The sequence below is a fragment of the Haemaphysalis longicornis genome, unplaced genomic scaffold, assembly GCF_048455015.1.
Source record: "Haemaphysalis longicornis isolate Haplotype H1 unplaced genomic scaffold, Haemaphysalis longicornis Haplotype H1 scaffold_1, whole genome shotgun sequence".
NCBI classification, from domain to species: Eukaryota; Metazoa; Arthropoda; class Arachnida; order Ixodida; family Ixodidae; genus Haemaphysalis; species Haemaphysalis longicornis.
Window position 1 is genome coordinate 87549944 of NW_027526203.1, and position 14477 is coordinate 87564420.

Sequence of the window (14477 nt, forward strand, 5' to 3'; positions counted from 1 at the left end):
GACGTCGGACGCCCCTTTCCTGGAGTTTTTGGTCCGTCGGGGCGTTGTATCTCGGCTTGTACGTGTTGACGGTTGGGCACCATGCGTCGTCATTCTCGTTATCTTCTCAGCGGCAGGCTCTGTCGTTTCGTGTACGCGTCGCGTCGTGTCGTCGTCGGGTTCGGGAGTCACGTCCGGGTTAGATCGAGTCGTTGGGCTGCAGGTATACGGTGTTCGCTGCGGCCATGCGTCGTTGGGGGGTTTTCGTTTTTTCGCCGTTCTGCAACTTCACCTCCAGAAGTTGCTGCTTTTAGTTTCCCCCGCGTGGGCTGGGGGACCTTCCACGTGAGAAGACAGCGGTGTTATGGCGGTTTGGCGACTGGTACCGGTAGGGCGACGGCGAACGGTTGAAGCGGGCAGGTCCTCCTTTCGTGTTGGACAGGTATTCGTCGATCTCAGTAGGGCGGTGGCCGGGTCGGGGGCGTGGTGCGTCGACGGAGAATCTTCGCAGACCAAGCCTCATGTAAGGGCAGCGACGGTAGATGTGGTCGGCCTCTCCGCAGTGGTAGCACAGCGGGCGATTATCGGGTGTTCGCCACACGTCGGTCTTCCTTGGCGTCTGGTATTGGTCTACAGGGCGTAGGGCGGGCGGCATTGGACGGCGGTATGGCTGGCTCTCTTGACGACGGGTTGGAGCAAGCGGGGTTGACGAAGAGCTGCGGAGTAGGTCATCGCTTGGGGCTGACGGGGTGCTTCTGAAGGCATAGAAGTTCCCAGCGCCTGTTGAACCTCTTCAAGGATGACGTCAGTCAGAGAAGCCACTTGTGGTTGCGGCGTTGTTGGAAAAAGCTTCTGAAGCTCCTCCTTGACCACTGCTCGAATGGTCTCGCGCAATGTATCGGAGCTTCCAGTTGCGGCACTGATGGTCTCCGAGAACAGCGCGTTCACAGGGCGGTCGTATTGCCTCGTTCCAATTTCTACCATCTTCTCCATCGCGGCCGCCTCAGACGCGAATTCAGCCACCGTCTTCGGCGGGTTCCGGACTAGACAAGCAAAAAGCTCTTGCTTCACTCCTCGCATTAGAAACCTGAGCTTCTTTTCTTCGGTCATTTCGGGGTCCGCACGGCGAAAAAGTCGCTTCACCACTCCTCAACGAAGATCACGACACCTTCGTTGGGGTGCTGCGTTCGAGTTTCAAGCAAAAGCGCAGCTCGCTCTTTTCCCACAACGGTAGTGAAGGTCTTAAGGAACTCCCTTTTGAATTGAGCCCAGTCGGTCAAAGAACTCTCATAGTTCTCGAACCAAGTTCGAGCAGCATCTTCTAAGTAAAAGAAGACATGCCGGAAAGTTTTTTCGTCGTCCCACCTGTTGAAGATGCGGACGCGCTCCAGCTTCTCCAACCATTCTTCGGGGTCTTCAGCGGGTGCTCCCCGGAACGATGGCGGTTCCCGCGGCTGCTGCAGGACGATTGGCGATGTTGTTTCTTGCACCATGGTGTTGGTTGCAGCGTTCCTTTTCTTGGGCCCTTCTGGCATCAAACCGAACTCGGGTAACAGTCCTTGCAGTCGGCGGTTTTCTCTGGTTGGGCTAGCTTGGCGGCTTCCAGATGTCGTAGAGAGCATAAAGGGTGAGTACCCCGCACCTCTACCAGATGTCACGAAGCCAAGGACGATGCAGTTGTCTTGAAGGAGAAACAAGTTTATTGGAGCGAACTTGTGCTCCCCTAACAACTCAAAAGCATACAGAGGCGACGAAGCAGTGGTCAACAAAGTGACTTGCGTCGGCGAGCGTCGCAGAATCGAATGCCGAGGCGTCTGCTCTGGAGGCTTTTTATCTTTCGGTGCGAGTGTTTCTGGAACCGTCGATTCACATCCAGAACATTGTAGATCACATACGATTATTCTGGGCTAGCGACGTTAGGGCGAAACAGTTTGCTTATCTGAATGGGATAGACCGTGCGGCATAAAAATAAAGAATGGAAGACGCGTTTTGCTTGGAACGAAGATAACACAGCCGGGCGTGGCCCGGCTGTAAAAACAAACAGTAAACAAGCAAGCCCATACATGGTTCGCGGCAATATCTTACAGAAAAACCTTGACCTAGTTATCAAATGGTGTGATGCATGGCAAATGACGTTAAGCGCATCCAAATGTAAAACAATTCCCTTTAGTGGTCTGCATGACCCGTCTTACCGCATAAGCAATGAAGTGCTTGCGCAGGTGTCCACCTACAAATGCCTCGGAGTTCATCTCACCCATAACCTTTCATGGGCCACTCACATCACTAACATCTGCGCCAGTGCCTCAAGATCATTACGATGCCTACGCCGTAACCTACATTCTACTCCGTCTAACATCCGCAAATTACCCTACGAAACATTTGTCCGCCCCGAACTTGAATTCGCTTTGGCAGTCTGGTCACCTTACCCCAACTACCTTATAAATATCGTCGAAGCAATACAAAACAGGGCTGTCCGTTTCATTTCCCGCAATTACGATTACGGCTCCAGTGTAACGCAACTTAAAAAGGATCATTCACTTCAACTCTTAGTCACTCGCCGCAACATCGCTCTCTTATGCCTCTTTCACAAATACTTACACACCAGTAAAATAACTAGGCTACCAATTCTACGATCCTCCTACTTATCAAATAGATTGTACAACCGATTTAGTTTCTCACGTATCTATGGGAAAACAAATTATTTTAACGCATCCGCATTGCCCTGTGCAATCAGGTTATGGAATGCCCTGCCTGATAACATAGCATCTGACACTAACCTCGATTCGTTCCGTCGAAAGTTAGTCTTACATCTATCTCGACAGTCTCATAATTCAATAGACTGTTTTTGTTTTCGTATATGTCTGGCACGTGCAGTACGCCGTGAATTTCTAAAACCACGTTTTGCGCTTCGTTTTTTTGTTGTTGATTGAATTCTTATCTTTTATTGTCAACATGCTTTTTACCTTTCTTCTTCACATCCTTACCTTTTTGCTCAAAGTTTTAGCCATTTTTATTACGCATCCTGTATCATTTGTAAACTGCATTCTTCTTTGTTTGGATGCGATATGCTGACTTACGTATTCTGTTTTGCTACACTGTTTCTTTGTGCATTCTACGTTGTTTTTGAAGCGATATGCTGGTTTATGTATTTTATTTTGCTGCACTGTTTCCTTGTTTTTAGTAATTTTTACGCATTACTCCTGTATATTGGAGACAAACGTGTACTTTTTTTCTTTTTCTGCCCCCCTTACTCAATACCCTACACAATGGGCCTGTAAGGTACTCGTAAATAAAAAAAAGAAAAAAAAAACAAAAATTAAGAAGGGCTGGTGGGTCTCATACCATGCAAGGATATTCGAGTATATGCCGTAGGTTAGTTTTCTACAATAGCTCTCTGGCACTTTGCGAGAAGGTGCTTGTGTTGCGGCAAAGAAAACCTAACGTCCGCAAAGCCTTACGTGTAATATAATCAATGTGTCTCTGCCACCACAGTGTAGAAATAAACTCCTAAGTATTTATACTCCATTACACACTTTAAGAAGCTATGTCTTGTTTTATAAATTTGGTAGTGGAATTTGGGAGTGGGTAGACCGCGCAATTTCGGCCTTATTTATGAAGTTGACTTCACGGGTTAAGTCAATGGAAAACTTGGTCGTTCCGCCACAGATCTCAAATCCACGCAAAACTGTCGATGTTTCTTTCATACAGCCCACCACTCTCGCTGCGCCATCTTTAGTCTGTTTTTATGCGCTGATTCTTGCAGGATATTGGCCACAGATGGCCTCTTATGAAAGTGTGTGAACAAAAAATACGCACTTTCTTGGGCCTAGCTGCAACGATAATAAAGCACCCGGAGTTTGCACACTCTAAACGTTCCTGACAACTCTCGCCTTACCCCGCCTCCTCCCCCGACTACAGGTATTGCTCACGGTCAGCCAATCACGTCTGCATGAGGGTTGGCATTTGAATGTTCACTTGTTTCTTTCATGCAACAATACAAAAAATACGCAAAAGAAAATGTTGGGCAACTATCAAAGCCATTGAAGGCCTGTATATAGAGTGGCAAGTATATACGTAAATGCGCACACCAAATGGAGGCACGCACGCGCACACACACACAGAAACCCAAATACACACACAAACACACACGCGCACGCATACACGCACATGCACGCACGCGCACGCACAAGTACATGCATATGCACGTACACTCGCACATGAAGAAGTACACGCACACGCACGAACACGTGTACAAACACGCGCAGTCACACGCACGCGCACTTGCGCGCGCTCACACACGCACACGCACATGCATTCACACACCATGATTGTAGGGTTTAACGCGCCGACGCAACGCAGGCGATGAGGCGCGCCGTAGTGGAGGGCTCCATTCGACCACCTGGGGTTCTTTAACGTGCCCTGAAATCTTGTACACACGGGCGTTTTTGCTTTTCGCCTCCATCAGAAAAGCGACCGCCACTGCCGGGAATCGAACCCGCCGCCTCATGCTCAGCAGCGCAACGCGTTAGCCACTGAGCCACAGCGGCGGGTCGCACGCAAACATGCACACGCACTCACGCACACACGCACGTACGCGTACGCGCACGAACGCGCACACGTGCACGTATACGCGCATGCACGTACACAAGCACAGAGGCACATGCACAGGCACACGTACACGCACACCCACGCTGGCACGCACACGCACACGTACAGTCGGGGACTTAATTTTGCAGACCACGCGAGCGCGTGGCAGAAGCCACCCATGCACGCTCTGGAGGCCCGGCGCCTGTTGTCGAGACCGGCGCGGCGCGAATGCGTGTCCTGTTTTACTTGCAGACACGCCCATTTTCTCTATTCCTGCAGCGGTGCTGCAATGGTCACTCAAGCACCGCATAGCGACGCCTGTGTAGTATTCCTTTCTTCCCGTTGGCACATTTAGGGCCTAACGTGCCGATTGCGAGCGCTTTGGTGCAAGTGCTCCTCATGTCCTGATGAACACTTGCGCGCAATGTTTTATTTGTTTGTTTTGTGCTTTCTCGTTTATAGACGATGAGACCACCGGCTTGCGAACGGCGTCCCCGAATGAAGCGCGTACGAAGTGCAGTCTCACGGTACCGCGCTACCGAAAACGAAATGCCAGCTACATGAATAGCGAGCCTTTATTCACCTTGTTTGTTTTGTAATTTGGCCACTGATCATATATTCGAGCTCGCTCTCCGCTGCCCATAAAGTAGGCGATTTGCAATTTTTGCAATTTTTACAACGTTCTGTTAAGCCGTTGGTATGGGGATGGTACGCGCTGGCCTTTCAGTGGGACGTGCCGCTCAATCGCGACCCTTCTTTTAGCAGTCGCGCCGTGCAGGCAGTTCCACGGTCGGTAATTATTACTGCTAGTGCGCAATGCCGCATCACAATTCTGGTTAGGAAAAACTGCGCTAACTCAAGCGCTGTAGTCCACGGAAGCGCCTTCGTTTCAGCATACGTGGTTAAATAATCCATGGCGACTACTATCCATTTCTTTCCAGTTGTGGAAGTTGGAAAGGGACCGAGCAAGTCTATGCCAACTTGTACAAAAGGCGCTCTAGGCACCTGAACGGGCTGCAGAAGTACGGCTGGCCAGCCGGGTGGTGCTTTCCGTCGCTGGCAGTCCCGGCAAGTTCGTACATACTGCCGTGCGGTGGCCGATAGCTTCTGCTGCTTGACCCGCGCCAGCCTACGTGTGTAACCGAAGTTGTCGGCGCTGGGCTCTACGCTACGGTCGGCGCTAGGGGCACGACACGGCTTCAAGAATGGAGCACTTACGCCATGTGTACTTCCAGGTCACTTTGCTGCTCGCCGGACTAACCCCTTCCAAGGATGCCTCACTTCACCGTGGGTGTCAAGCGGACAAGCCCGAATTTTGGACGCAACCGCCAATCTTGGTGACGGAACGATTTCACGGCTGGCAACAGCCGTATTCGTCGATCACTGACGTCACAATCAGCGCGGGAGGCGGCCGTCATAAACTGCTGCCCGCCAATGTTTCCTCGGGGCACGACACGGCTTCAAGAATGGAGCACTTACGCCATGTGTACTTCCAGGTTAGTCGTTTTGACCGCTGCTATTGCATGAAAACGTCGAACCGTTGTTTGTTCGCAGTGTCGTGCCCCGACAAATTGGTGTTTGCTCTAGAAGTGTGTAAACAAAAAGCGGATTCTTGTGTGAGCTGTCTTCTTCTGCTACTGTCCGGAGATGTTGAGTCTAATCCGGGACCTAATGGAGATGAGGTACTGGCAGCTGTTCTGGCCACCGTACAGAGGATCGAGGCAGGGCAGGCTAGCATTCAAGCTGACCTTCAAGCTCTTAAACAGTGGTAAGCGTCAGTGGACGTTGAGCTAAAGCAGCTGTCTGCCCGCATTCGAGAAGTGGAAGTTGACATAGCATCAACAAAGAAAGGCCAGAATACCGCTGTGGCAGTAGAGGCATCACAAACGGTACCGGAAAGCATCAGTCATCACCTAAAGTTAAATTGATTCGCGGTTTGAAGACACTGAAAACAGAATGCGGCGCTCCAACCTGCTTTTCTTTGGCATTCCTGACGTTCCATTAGAATCATGGCCTGACTCGGAAAAAAAGGTAATAGACCTGTGCTCACAACATCTGAAATTGTCGGTTGCACCATCCCAAATTGAGCGGGCTCACCGCCTGGGAAAATATCAGTCTGACAAATGCAGGCCCGTTATTGTTAAGTTAGCATTTTTTAAGGACAAACAGCGAATAACGAAAAAAGGCAAACTGTTCAAGGACACTGATTTCGCGGCTCGAGAAGATTTTTCACGGCAAACACGGACCGCAAGTAATAAGCTACGCGGCTTTGCAAAAGAGAAGAATGTGTCATTCAAGCTTAACGTCGACAGGTTGCGTATAGATGACATCACTTATGTGTATGATGCTGAAACTGACAGCGTAACCCAGGTACCCAGATAGCTAGACCGCAATACTGAGAAGCCCATTATCAATAACCCACGTTCTAACAACACCAAACCTGCCCATCAACCATTAGCATTTCAGGTCTCGTTCACTAATATTCGCAGCTTGATGCCGAAGCGCGATGAGGTTGCTTCGTTTCTTAACGACAGCAACTCTGATATCATAGCGATAACAGAAACTTTGCTTACCCCTGACATTACAGATAACGATATAATTCTTGGCAACAGTACTTACAACATCTATCGGAAGGACCGGACAGAAAGAAGAGGTGGCGGTGTACTTCTCGGTATCAAACACTCTCGTCATTTCTTATTGATACCAACAGTCCCCTTGAAATAGTCTGGGTGGCTTGTGCAACGCTGTCTACTGAGGCTTTAATCGGGGTGTGCTATCGTCCACCAGACAACCATGGGTCCTTTGTCGATGACCTCCGCAAAAGTTTAGCTAAGGCCACTCAGAACTACCCGTGCGATAACATTTACCTTTTCGGTGATTTTAATTACCCACATATCGATTGGAAACATTTATCATCTTCATGCCGTGAGTCGTATGATTTCCTCAATTTGTTATAAAACTTTAATTTATTTCAGGTCGTTAACCAACCTACCCGTGGTGCAAATGTATTAGATTTGATACTTACCTCCGCTCCTAACACTGTCAATAGCATTTTATACCTTGATGGGTTCAGTGACCGTAACCTACTTCAGTTACTCCTTGACATTCCTCTAACAAACACAGGCTCTACGTCTAAAATGATCAGAGACTATAACAAAGTAAACTACGATGCTATGAACATTGAACTTGAAGATTTCTTCGATCTGACATGCCTTCCTTCCTTTTCATCCCGATCGGCTAATGAGAATTGGCTCCTTTTCAAAGATAAGATGCTAGCGCTGATTGACAAATTCGTTTCTTTGATTACAATATCTAACGACCAGACGAACCGGTGGTTTAACAAGTCACTTAACAAATTACGTAACAAAAAAAAGCGCTTATATAAGAATGCAATGCGAACAAATAATCCTTCAGCCTGGCTTAAATACTGTACCTGTCTCAAAGATTACTGCTCCGCCCTTTCTTCCGCTAAAGATAAATACTACAACAAGGACCTGCCCTCACTACTTAAAGGGACACTGAAGTGATATGTAAACATTGCGGGATTACTTGCGCAAATTGTAGTCCAGAGTCCCCAGGCCATGTTTCGAACACCCTGGGCGCGTTTACGCGATTTTATTTAGTAGAAAAATTAATTCAAAAATGCTGTCCTCCTCTCTTTACGCTCGCCCATTTTCTGCGGCGTTTTCGTGTGACGTCGAGAGGAGCCGAGCTCGCAATTGGCTGCGCTACTGCACGGCTCCTCGGCCTTCAGACAGAGTCAGTCGGCCCAGCGTTTCGTCCGCCGGCCGCCCACGGGTCGTCGCAATTCGTTCGCTCAGTTGAAACGAAGCCAGGACACGTTTGTGAATGGAAGAATCTGCCTTTCTTTACTTGGTTAGTTTGTACACTGGATCTAGCTCTAAGTCAAGGTCGCTTCACACAAGCGCTGCACAAGCGCACATGCGACGCTTCGCTGACTGGTACGCCAGTAGGAAAATATAAGGCCTCTTGAAGGCGGGAGAAGAGTCAGCGAAGTCAATATAGGTACTAAGGAAATAAAATCAACTGATATTTTTACCGTACAGCGTAAAACTAGGGTGCGGGAAGCACTTTTTTGCGCTGGGCGAACAAGCTCAGCGGTCAGCAGCAAGACTACGCATCTGCGAACGCTTTTCCGTCTACGAAATGCAATTGCTAGACGTTGGCTATTCTGGAAACTCGGGCGACGCTTACTGCACGAGCGCAATACAACAAATAGTCACCTCAGCTGCTTGAAATGCCAAAACAAAATAAAAGTGTAAACTGATTGTACAATATATACCCTATATTACGACGGCCAGCAGAGCCCGGCCCGTGGCCGAGTTGCCTGGGGTGCTAGGTATGACACCGTAACTATTTTGCAAGTCATGAGTTCGAATCCCCGCGGATACGTGCTTTTTTTTTTGTAAGTTAACTTTTTCGTTTTCCGCCGTTGTTTTCTACATTGAGTTCACCTTTTTTTGGGCCGCAACGTTCATGGCTCCACGAACTAGTTCACAGAACGCGCGCAGGCTGGTACTGGCGCGCTAGCGAGTTCTCGTTGGCGTGCTGTTGCCATAAGCACCGACTGTTTGCAGGCAGTGGGCACAGGCCAGAATGAACAGACCCTTGGCCTGGTGTGAACACGCTTTTTACGATACAGGCATGAGGGAGGCAAGCTCGAAATATGGGGGAAAAGCGCATTACATTTGGGCGTCTGCGGGTACGCGGAGGGCGTTCATGTACTGCGTAGGCCTCGGCTAGTGAATGCTACGATTCCAAGCCGTCCTGGGAGGCTTATCTTTATGCATTTTTACAGCTGACAACATGGCAGAAGCGCCGTACGATGATTACTGAGTTATTGAGAATGCCCATCCAACAACGCCACCGGTTGTGTTTTACAGAACCGAAACCGAAACTTGTTTGGTTGCTCACCTTGGGCATCGTCCAATCACGGTGCCCGCTCCTCCTAACGTTTAGTTAGTAGCTTTAGTTGGTGCGGCCGCCGCAAACCGCGCATGGTAGTTTTTATTCTTTCGCGCTTTGTAAAATAATTACCGATTTGTCAACCGGATAAACGATGAAAAGTGTGCTAATTTGAGCCAGTCTACGCAGTACAAGCAAAAACGGGAGCTTGGCAAATTCACTTCAGTGTCCCTTTAAAACCACTCCGCAGAAATTTTGGCAAGCCATATCCCCCCACTATGGCAACAATATTTCCCTGCACGACGCAAACCAGGAACTTCTCTCTGATCATGAATGTTCACTAGAATTTAACAATTTTTTCTCATCTGTATTCACGTCGGAAGATCTTTCCACAGTGCCATTCGTACCTGACTTTGATTTCACCTACATGGAACCCATTGATATCACTGTCGAAGGCATATGTAATCTCATTGACAACCTCAAGACATCTACATCAGCTGGCGTTGACAACATTAATTCCAAAATACTTAAGAACACATCACGTATATCAAGCCTTTTTTTGTTGCACATAGTTCGTCAATCATTGTCGTCGGGTATCCTTCCCAAAGATTGGAAGATCGGAAAGATAGTTCCCATATTTAAGACCGGCAGCAGAAATTCCCCTGATAACTACCGGCCAATATCACTGACATGCATATGTGGCAAACTACTTGAACACATTATCGTTTCGCATATTTTCTGTCACCTGGAATCAAACCACTTTTTCTTCCCTAATCAACATGGCTTCAGAAAAAACATTTCATGTGACACACAGCTATTCAAATTTACCACTGACCTGCACTCAGGCATGAATAACAACAAACAAAGAGACTGCATTTTCCTTGACTTCTCGAAATCATTTGATCGTGTAGGCCATAGCCGTTCAATCTCCAAATTATCTGCTTTACGCTTGTATTCTCTGACCTTGTCATGGCTGCGTAACTTTCTAACACTCCGCAAACAGTACACAGTCATCAATAATGCTTCATCTTCCTACTGCTACGTAACGTCCGGTGTCCCGCAGGGCAGTGTACTTGGGCCCTTATTGTGTCTTATTTACATTAATGACTTGCCCACTAGCATATTATCTTCCATACGCCTATTTGCCGATGACTGCATCCTTTACCGCACCATTAACAGCGCTGATGATCACGTCATGTTACAAAATGATCTTAACCTTATTTACAGTTGGTGTAACAAGTGGCAAATGACCCTTAATATATCCAAGTGCAAAATAATGTCTTTTAGCCGCAAAAAAACAAATTCTAACTTTTCCTACGTACTAAACAATGAACAGATTTCGCGACCATCATCGTACAAATATCTTGGCGTACATCTATCACCCAATCTATCCTGGTCGTTGCATATCCCTTCGATCAGGGCGAAAGCATCTCAAACTCTGGGATATCTGCGGAGAAATTTGCGAAAAGCTCCCTCTGACGTTCGCAAGTTAGCCTATTTGACCTTTGTTCGCCCACAGCTTGAGTTTGCGTCCCCAATATGGTCCCCATTTCAAAACTACCTAACCACGATGTTGGAGTCGCTGCAAAACAGAGCCGCCCGTTTTATTTCAGGAACTTTTGATCGTCATGCAAGAGTAACAAAAATAAAACTAGATACTTCACTTCCGCCTCTGCAAAAAACGCCGGTCCATTGCTCTCCTCTGCTTGTTTCACAAATATGTTCATAATAGTAGGCTTTCACCATTACCACTAGTAACACCGGTGCGCATGTCGAGACGACTTCATAATCAGTTTAGGTTTTCACGCATTTATGGCAACACGCGTGCATTTAATTCATCAGCACTGCCTCGGGCTATTTCCATGCGGAATGACCTTCCAGATACCATTGCTTCCATAACTGACAGTACTAGATTTCGGGAACATGTGTCTCGACATTTTTCATGTTAATGACATACAACAGTACATTTAATATCTTGTTCATTTTGAGCCTTGTTTTTTTGTTTTTTGATTTTGTTTGCTTTTTACTTGGTTGTTCACTTTCCTGGTTGGGCGCCATTGTCATATTTTAAAATTGTTGAAATCTTTGTTTTCTTCTGTGCGTATTACCGCGTGTTTGTATGCTTGCATCACCTGTAATAATGCACATAGCGATTTATGTACTATGTTGCTTTAATGCTCTTGCACATAGTTTTGTATTTACCCCCCCTTACTCAATGCTCCTAGGAGCCTGTAAGGAATTGTGAATAAATAAATAAATAGGCTCGTCGTGACAGGCATGGAAGAGTTTATTCCTCAGAAGGTTGGGCACGACAAGCAGGTAGTGACTCCCACTGGACGCGAAATGTTTCTTATAGAGAACATTGCTCCGCAAACAGAATTAGACAGCTTCAATGGAAAGCGCTTAAACTTTGACTAGTAAACAAGGACGAGAAAAACTACAACACAGGACGAAGCGCAAACTAACAACTGATTTATTTACGTGGATGAACATATATATACACACGTGCTTGTGTGGAAAAAAGATACAAAAAAACAAAAAGATACAAAAAGATACAAAAACGTTTCAACGTATGTGATTACAACTGCACACTGTGTTACAAGGAGTACGTGCTCAGTTCTTAGCGCGGCAAGAAGTCTACTTCAATTTTTGATAATGTGATAGATGGTGCGCTGACGTATTCCCCTTCTTTCCCAGACACCATGCTGTATGTTTCCCATATCTCGCGCTGCATCTTATTTCTGGACCTCAGGAGCACTGACGTTTTATCGTACTCAGGCGTGCATCCAGACCTTCCACAATGCTGTGCCAAGTTGCTCGGCGCATTTATCAACGAGCACGCGTACTTGTGCTCCCGGAGCCGTTCATTCAGACAGCGAGCAGTCTGGCCGATGTATGGCTTGCCACCAGGAAGCGGAATCTTGTACACAACACCTTGTTCACATATCCCAAACTTCTGCTCGTGCTTAACACCACAGCTGGGTTCGGTAGTGCCGTCATTTCCTCCCGGTTGACTTTCCTACAAAGGCCCCTTAATTTGTTTGGCGCTGTGTGCGCTGGCTACATTTTTAGACTGTGCGATATAGCATGGACGTATGGTAACACCACTGGCCTTTTTTGCTTTTCTTTTTCTTTGCCGTCTTTTTCCGTTTTTCGCTCCTTCCCCGCCTTCTTCAACACTTTTTCTGCGACTGATGCAATGACTTGGTCCGGGTACCCTGCGCCCTTCAGTCTTTTTTTCTGCAGGGTGATGCTCTCGTGCACGTTGTCACAACTTGACCATGAACTGGCCCATGAATTGCAGGTTCCAAGAACTGGCCCAGTTATTGACTACTGAGAACGACCAGCATTAATTTGTTTATTTTCTCTTACCCTCCCTCCCCATTCCTTTCCCCATCGTGACCATTGGTCATCCTTTTCTATTAAAGGTTGTCTCTCTCTCTCTCTCTTGATGGCCTGTTCCAGACATGACACCGCAATGCCTCGTATTATGGTTTCTGAGTGGGCTGACGCATACGGGAGCAGACCTTTTTCTGTACGTGTCTTGTACATCCAGCCCACACTGTTGCCAAACTTGATCGACAAGTCAAGTTACTGCAGGCAGGTCTCCCTGGGCTGCTCAAAAGTGAACTCTAGTCCTTCGTGCGCTTTTTTGAACCTCAGTGCATTGTCCCGAGTGCAGCGCCCCATCTCAGTACACACAAGGAAGTCGTCCACATACCTGAAGCACTTGATAACCCCCATGTCATGAAAGGCTTCCTGCAAGGCTCGATCACCTTCTGAGAGGAATAGGTCACACAGCACAGGGCCAATGCTGGAACCTATACAGATGCCGTCCCTCTGTGAGAACAGCTCTCCTTGGAACTCGATGATCAGCGAGTGCAGATACATCTTGATGAGCCCTAGAAAATCCGCAGCACTCACACCAGCATTGTTCATGAACTTGACCGCGCCATACCTGTCAATCGCTGATTACACTGCGTCCAGAAGACCTTTTTGTGGTACACTGTAGAACAGGTCAACGAGGTGTACTGACATGCCCTCAATCCGCTGGTCCTCCTTCAAAAATTTCACGACCTCCTCCGAGTTGCTGATGAGGAAAGGGTCATCACGCGGAAGCAAGTTCAAGTGCCTCTGTAGTACTTCCGCGAGCCTGTTCTGCCAAGTGTTCTTACCTTCAATGATGGTCCTGAACGGATGCCCTTCCTTGTGAGTTTTAACAGCCAAAAAGGGTTTTAGGCTCAGATCCTTGCTGCTACTGATCTCCTTGGCTAGTCGGTCGAGACCCACTTCTTCGCAGAACTTCTTCGCCTTTGTTCTGAGCCTCCAACTCTTTCGCGCTGAGTGCCTCCGACTTGCTGAAGTGCTTTTGTACTGCCGCGATGGCTTTCTCACTATAGTCATGTGAATTCAGTATCACAAAGGAGCCTGTCTTGTCAGACAGAAGCAGCTTGAGGTCTTTTTCTCTCAGGAACTGTACCCTTCCTTTGGTGCCACACTTTTCCGTCGTTCTACAATGCCCCGCGCAACGCAGTTCAGGCGTTGTGGGCACAGGCTTCTGTTTCTTCCTGTGGCACCTTTTCCGCGATAGTCTTGACCGTAGCCAGTAGTTCCAGAGGCTTCGCCCTGACCTGTACTTCGGTCCTTTTCCTAGCGTCTCGTGTACTTCTTTTGGAAGTTCGCAGTCGGACTCGTTGACCACTTCAGCTTGTGCACCCATTGTTTCCTTTTTCCTCCTCGGCAAACTTCTGAAGGTTGACTCCCACCGGCGTTTTGCCACGTCCTCTGCTAGATCGAAGAAGTACTTCACCATAAACCTCGCTGGACCCGTATCCAGTGAAGAGTAGCATGCCACCTTGATATGTTCACGGTAGAGGCGGACTTGTCGCCAAGTTTCTTTTCTGACGAGCCTACACATACGTCTTGAGGTCGCTTCCGTTGGAGCCATGGGACCAAACAGTGGAGCGAGCACAGGGCCACTTAGG